The sequence below is a fragment of the Crocodylus porosus genome, unplaced genomic scaffold (genome assembly GCF_001723895.1).
Source record: "Crocodylus porosus isolate Cpor-Errol unplaced genomic scaffold, CroPor_comp1, whole genome shotgun sequence".
Lineage (NCBI taxonomy): Eukaryota > Metazoa > Chordata > Crocodylia > Crocodylidae > Crocodylus > Crocodylus porosus.
Genome location: NW_017728931.1, coordinates 1,250,080 through 1,256,060, shown reverse-complemented (window position 1 = coordinate 1,256,060; position 5,981 = coordinate 1,250,080). Strand labels below are relative to the sequence as shown.

The window sequence follows — 5,981 nt, the reverse complement described above, 5'->3', positions numbered from 1 at the left end:
CACAACTTCATTATTTCACATTTTTTTCACCATTACCCTGTGGTGTCTACATGTCTACCTGCTGTAGAAGACAGAGTCAAGCTGCAGCAAGTGGCTTACTTATTTCACTTGTCTTGTTTTGTACAAACACAGAATATGATCACTTTGTGGCAGGAACTGCCATTTTATTATACACGCACACAACACAAAAAGGGCCCTGATCCCTAAAGCCAATACAGAAATAGAGAGAATATTACACTGTGTGACCAGCATTGAACACACCGTTTACAGTAATGCTTCTTGCTGGATCCTTCAGCCCTTTCTTAGCTCTGCGTCCTGAAAACACTTAAGCTGGTGCTTAAGGTTATTCATGTGATTAGCTCCGCTTATTTCCATGATGCTATTTGGGTTCATTAAGGAATGAGCCGATGTATTTGCCCGATCCAGGGCCTTTGCAGCAACACTGTCTGCTGCTGCTGGTTTGAAGGGGTGTTTTAATCCTGTTAGGCGGGCTGGATTTTGGCTTGTAAAATAAATACAGAGTGTGAATCAGGGGCCCCTCATTTCCTTTAATGGAACTAACTGCATTATGCCAGGTGTGGGCAACCAGCAAAGCCCCAGAGAGAACCGCTGGCAGGAGGGTGCTGGGTGCTGCAGGGACCCATAGTGGGAGACCCTCTATGTATCATTCATTTTTGATGTCGTTATTTTAACCCCTCCCTTCACCTGCACTGATACAAATACCAGGCCAGCCCCCGGCCCAGCCCAACGTCTGGCAGAGTCCAGGCAGCTCCTGGGCGGGCGTTTGCTAGAGGCAATGCTCCCTCCCTCGGGTCAAAGCCCGCAGCGGTGAACTACAACTCCCACAACCCCCCCTCGCGGCCCACCATTGGCCCGGCTGGCACGGGACGTCACGGGCCCGCCCAGTCCATTTGCAGGAGCCCTCAGGCCTCCTCCTCCTCCTCGCTCATTGGGCGGATTGGCAGGGCAGGGGACCAATGGCAGAGGCGCCATGCTGCGCCGCGGGGGCGGGGCGGAGGGGGAGCCCTTGGAAAAAAAAGGCTCAGCGCCAGCTCGGAGGAAAAAGTGCCACGACTCCACCGCGCAGCGCGGGGCCGGGAGTGCGGGACGGGCGCGTGCCAGGCTCTCGGGGGGCATCGCAGCGGGGCAGGTAAGCAGGGCGCTGCCCCTCCCCCAGCCCTTCTCGAGCGCCGCGCTCTAGACCCCCCCGCCGCGGTCCGCGCTGTCCCCATGTTCCATGGGCTCCAGCCGCGTCCCGCATCCCGCCTGTCACCCGCGTGGGTGGGTGGGTGACGGGGCAGCAGCACCCCCCTGGGTCCCAGTGATCGTGGGCTGCTCCCTGCCTGTCATCCCTGGGTGAGCCGCACGCCGGCCCCGAGTGGGGGGGGGCTGGTCCCTGGCTGTCCCCAGCCCTGTGCTGGGTGCCCGGCTGGAGGCGAAGGCGGTGATCGTCTCCCTCTGCTCGGGGGCTCGGAGCTGGCCAGCGGGTTTAAATGCTCCTCGGGGGGCTCCGGAGTGCCCCGCGCCTGCTCCGAGCCGCCGGGAGGGAGCAACCGGGGCCGCTGAGCGCGGGGTTCCTCCTCCCCCGGGCCGGCCAGTGCCCCTCTTTCCTCCCCCCCCATGAATGGGACGCTGTCGTGCCAGAGGCAGCTGGGAAGGGCGACGTGTTCAGCCCCCCCGGGGGCAGGAGGAGGGGCACCTCCCCATACCCCACATCCAGAGAGGGAGTCTCCTCCCTCCGTCCCCTCCCCTGGCCCGGGGATAGCTCCGCTTCCTGTCCCGCCCAGCCCCGCAGCCCCAGCGCTGGTCAAGCGGCAAGCGGCCTCGCTCTGCCAGGAGCCAGCCTGGCCAGTGCCTGCCTGCCTTTGCTGCCCCTTCCCTGGGGGCTGGGAGGTCCTGCCCTCTCCTGGGCTCTGCTGGGTTGTGGGAGGACAGACCCCAACTTGCACTGCCTGGCACCACTTCCTTGAGGGGAAACTGAGGAATGCCTGGGCAGGCAGAAGAGGGAGGCAGGAAGACTTCCCTCTGGGCCAGGATGTGAAGGGATTCCCCTCCCAAGTAGGGTTGGCTCTGCAGCAAATTGGGTAGCTTCTGGGTGGCCTCTTGGTGTAGCCCTGGGTAAAGGGGCAAAGCGAAATGTGTCGTCCCCTCCCCCCGCCTTGCTGCGGCAGAGCCTTGGAGGGGCTGATGCCAGGCACCAAGGTTCGGTAGCTCCCAGGCTGGGCCCGGACTCCAGGCCCCTGCCTCACTGACCCAGCTGCTGCACATGGCAGCAGTCCCATCTGTTACACATATTCCAAATGCATTCCTCTGACCATGGTCAGAGCCAATCCTGTGAAAAAAGGTCTGTAATCTGATTAAGTGCCGTTGCAAGAGGTTATAGCCACAGCACGATTTCTTCCCTCTTCTCCCCCCCCCACGCACATGCACTTTTAAAAAAGAGATTGTTCCCTCTTCTAAACTGGCTTTCAGCAGTTCTAATCTACAGAATGAGTCACGGATTGGTATGGACTCCAGTGATCATAACAAGACCAAAGATGGTGGCAGACATATGAAAACCAGTAAGGACAGGGAAATTATAGGAGGGAAGTAGTGATTTAGGACCTGTTTCTGTGGGAGGGGGGCTGGGTGAGCGGTTTGGAGCATGCTTGCAAAGAGGCAGTTGCATGATGAAGCCCAGAATTTGTGGATGATTTTAGTGGTGCTTTTATTTTAAATGTAAGTGGTGCATTCAAGTTGTAGCCAAGAGGAACCAGATGTCTGATGGATGGAACAAACTTCCAGTGACACCCTTAAGAGTAACGCTTATGGAAAAGAAGCATGAGCTTGCAATGAGAGGCCAGTGGCTAGTGTGCATGTGTATCTTGTATAAGAGCGCGACTGTCTAGAGAACAGCACTCTTTGAGGCATCCAGAGTTGATAAGTTTGACATGGGAGAGGAACCCGCGAATAGAAAGGGGTGTTTTCAATATATGGAAGAAGCTTTGGGTTGGCTGACTCTGTAAAACCAGGGAGTGTAAAAATGATGTAGCTGCAATGGTCCAGAAGTTGAGAGAAGCCAGAATTTCTGGGGTGATTTCTGTTTTTTATGTGACCAGCTATGTACTTACTAGTATTACAGTAAGCTTAACATCTCACTTGAAATAGTGTACTCTGCATTCACCTAAAGCTGTGAGTACTTGAAACACTGACTCCTAGAGGAGGAAAAAAAAAAAAGAGGATATCTGTTGGCAGATGTTGGCTGACTCCGACACTTCCTGAGCTTTCCTACAACAGCACAACTTCACTTTATGAAGTGCCATCTCTCAAGTGTACAATAGGGTAGCTTTTTCTTGGGGAGAAGGGGTGAGATTTGAAGAACCACAAAATTTTAAGAGCTTGAACAAAGTTGAGACTAATCAATACAGGGAGGGTAACCAGGTGTTCAGCTTGCACATGGCTTTGTTAGCAAGACCTCCTGCAGTCACCAAGCATGTCACACGTAGGAGCAAGTGTTGTGAAGGGAATATATCTCAGCATTTGGAAGGCTGTTACTAGTAACAGTCTACTGCAGACTTGAAGAGCTTCCTCTCTTTCAAAACGGTCACTTGTTGGCAAGACATCTTGAATCTGTTAAAATTGCTAGTAGGTGAGTGTTCCTGAGGTGTTTAATCTTAACTCCTTTTACGTTTTGGGGAGAAGGGCAATATCTGTGGATAATAAACTTGACAAATGTGTGAAACTAAGGCACTGACAACATGTTTCTGACTTTCATAAAGGTAAAAATGATACTAAACATGGCTGCAGTTGCCTAGCTTGTGTGGTGGTTTGTGTGCCTAAGCTGAATGCAATTTAAGTTAAGCTTTAACTGTGTTTTATAAAACATGAGGGCAAGTAACACCCAAAGTTGCTGCATTTTATTGTTCAGTATAGAACAGAAGGAAAGCGGGATCAAGATACAAGTGTGAGTATTTGGGACTAGGGCCAGTGGGAAAATGGGTTAGGTGTGTATTTGTCTTGCATTTTCTTTTCTTTTTTCCTATTGGAGATGGTGGTTTGTGGGGGTGGTGGTGGTGGAATATTTTGAATGTTTCTTCTGTATTGTTAACACATCTGTACAGTTTCCTTTTTCTGGCTGCCCTGTCACAGGACACAGTCCTGTAACCAAATGCTAGAACAATGATTCTTTCTCTATTGCTGCCTCCCAGGGAAGTTACCAGCAAAATGGGAGAGTAAAGACTATTACTTTAAAGTAGCTTTCATAGTGAGCCTCAAATTGGGTTGTGCTGAGGACAGAATGGAGAGATGATGATTATTCCTTTGACCTCTAGACTTTGTCAAGAATCAGTTAACAAACTGATGTCACTAACCTCAAATTTTTGAGGGCTGTGTGCATGGGAGGGAGGGTTAAAAGCAAGCATGCACATGTACCTCCTCTTGACTTAGTCTGATGGGGTTCATCTACACATTTCTACTGTGAAGTAGACTAGTTAGCTCCTCAATAAAGCATCACAGTCTACGTGTGCGCCAGTATTAGGACAGTAAACTAATTAAACTGCTGTAAGATAGTACCATCAGGGACAGTATTGTCCTAGGGTGGGGTACTTTACTGCACTGAAATGCCTGTGTAGGCAGTGACTGGGGACATAAATTGCTCCCAGCCAGCTGGGGGTTTGCTCCACCCCAGCTCAAATTGCTGTAGATGCTACTGGGGTGGGGGGGGGCTGCTCTGCCTCAGTTTAGATGCTGTGTCTCAGAACAGTTTACTTGAGCCCAAACTGCTCCAGAGTTTGTTGCATTGCATTAATTGCACGTGTAGATGCACCTACTATCTATCATTCTTTTTCGGGTTTTTTTTTGTTTTTTTTTTTTAAAGAAAAGGAAATTCCAGCTAAAGTTGTGCGTGCCAACTCAGCTGCCTTCCAACTACACAAACCAGTGTGAAATATGTCTCTCTCTTCAACTGTCTAGAGGTGTCTTGAGCCAGAGATGTCTCTACTATAATCATGAATGCCGGTGGGTTTGGATAGGAGATGACTTTTTTAGTTCTTTTGGTAATAATTGACTTCTCCCCCTTTTTGTGCTACTTTGAGATCTTCCGAAACTTAAATTGCAGGGATTTTCTTTTATTTAAAAGGAGTGGGGCTTCCATCTGAAAAGCTGATTGATGTTTTTGTGGATGAGGTGCTTTTCTTTTAAGAATGGGGTTGGAGTGCATGACTAACTTTCACGTAGGAAGATGTCACGCCTGCCTATATATTTTCAAGTTGCGAGTTTTCCTTGACTGGTACATCTTGACCTGCTACAGCAAAGTCCAACTTGTAGAAGGACTATGTGTGTGTGGTCTCTGCAGGGTGTTAGAGATTTATGTCAAGAAGCAGCAGCTACTAGTGGGAGTTGAGCCCTGCAGGATCAGGTCTGATTTTTAACTGTTTTGTTAGCATTAACATCTTCGCTCTGTTCTGCTGAAAGCATCTTGCTGATTTTTGCTGTCAGATATCATGGTTGATGATAAACTTGGAAGACGCCGTGTAGGTTTCAGCTTGAGTCTTGCTTTCCAGTGTTATTACAACAGCTAAAAAGGGTTCTGGGTGTGTGTGGTTTATAACATGGCATGGCAGCCTCTTCCTCTGTGGCACTATTCCATGTGCTAGTGGCTCCAATGGTGTGATGCTGTATCAACTTCCTGCAGTTCCTTCTAATAAGGACAGCATTTCATATCCTGTTTTGAAAGAATTGATCACTTAACCCACAGTTGGTGTATTCATTATGAAAGTTGGTGACTCCTGGAAATCTGCGTTGTGTTTTTTTTTTTTTTTTTTTGGCATGTAAAAAGTCAGTGAGTCTGAGCTCTTAACGCTTCCAACAGCTCCCTAATTATGCTTTTGCCTTCCAAAACAGGATTTGCAGTTCTCTGAATACTAGGGTTTTGGGCTAAACACTGCACATGGTGGTACATTTGTTCTGGTCCTCTTGGCTAGGGTAAGTCTCTGCAGTCGTCT

The 5,981-nt window shown here is 49.8% G+C and overlaps 1 protein-coding gene across 3 annotated transcripts in view; it reads left to right on the top strand.

The window, feature by feature from the left end:
* The first annotated feature begins 1,026 nt into the window (after positions 1-1,026).
* The window catches only part of RRBP1 (ribosome binding protein 1), a 60,415-nt gene continuing 55,460 nt past the window's right edge, over positions 1,027-5,981 (top strand). For 2 of the 3 annotated variants that reach the window (XM_019544043.1, XM_019544041.1), the window contains exon 1: positions 1,027-1,150. The gene's annotated coding sequence lies outside the window, so the exon portion shown is untranslated. Of the gene's footprint in view, positions 1,151-5,880; positions 5,962-5,981 lie in introns of all 3 variants that reach the window. The other variant, XM_019544042.1, reaches the window with a different exon arrangement.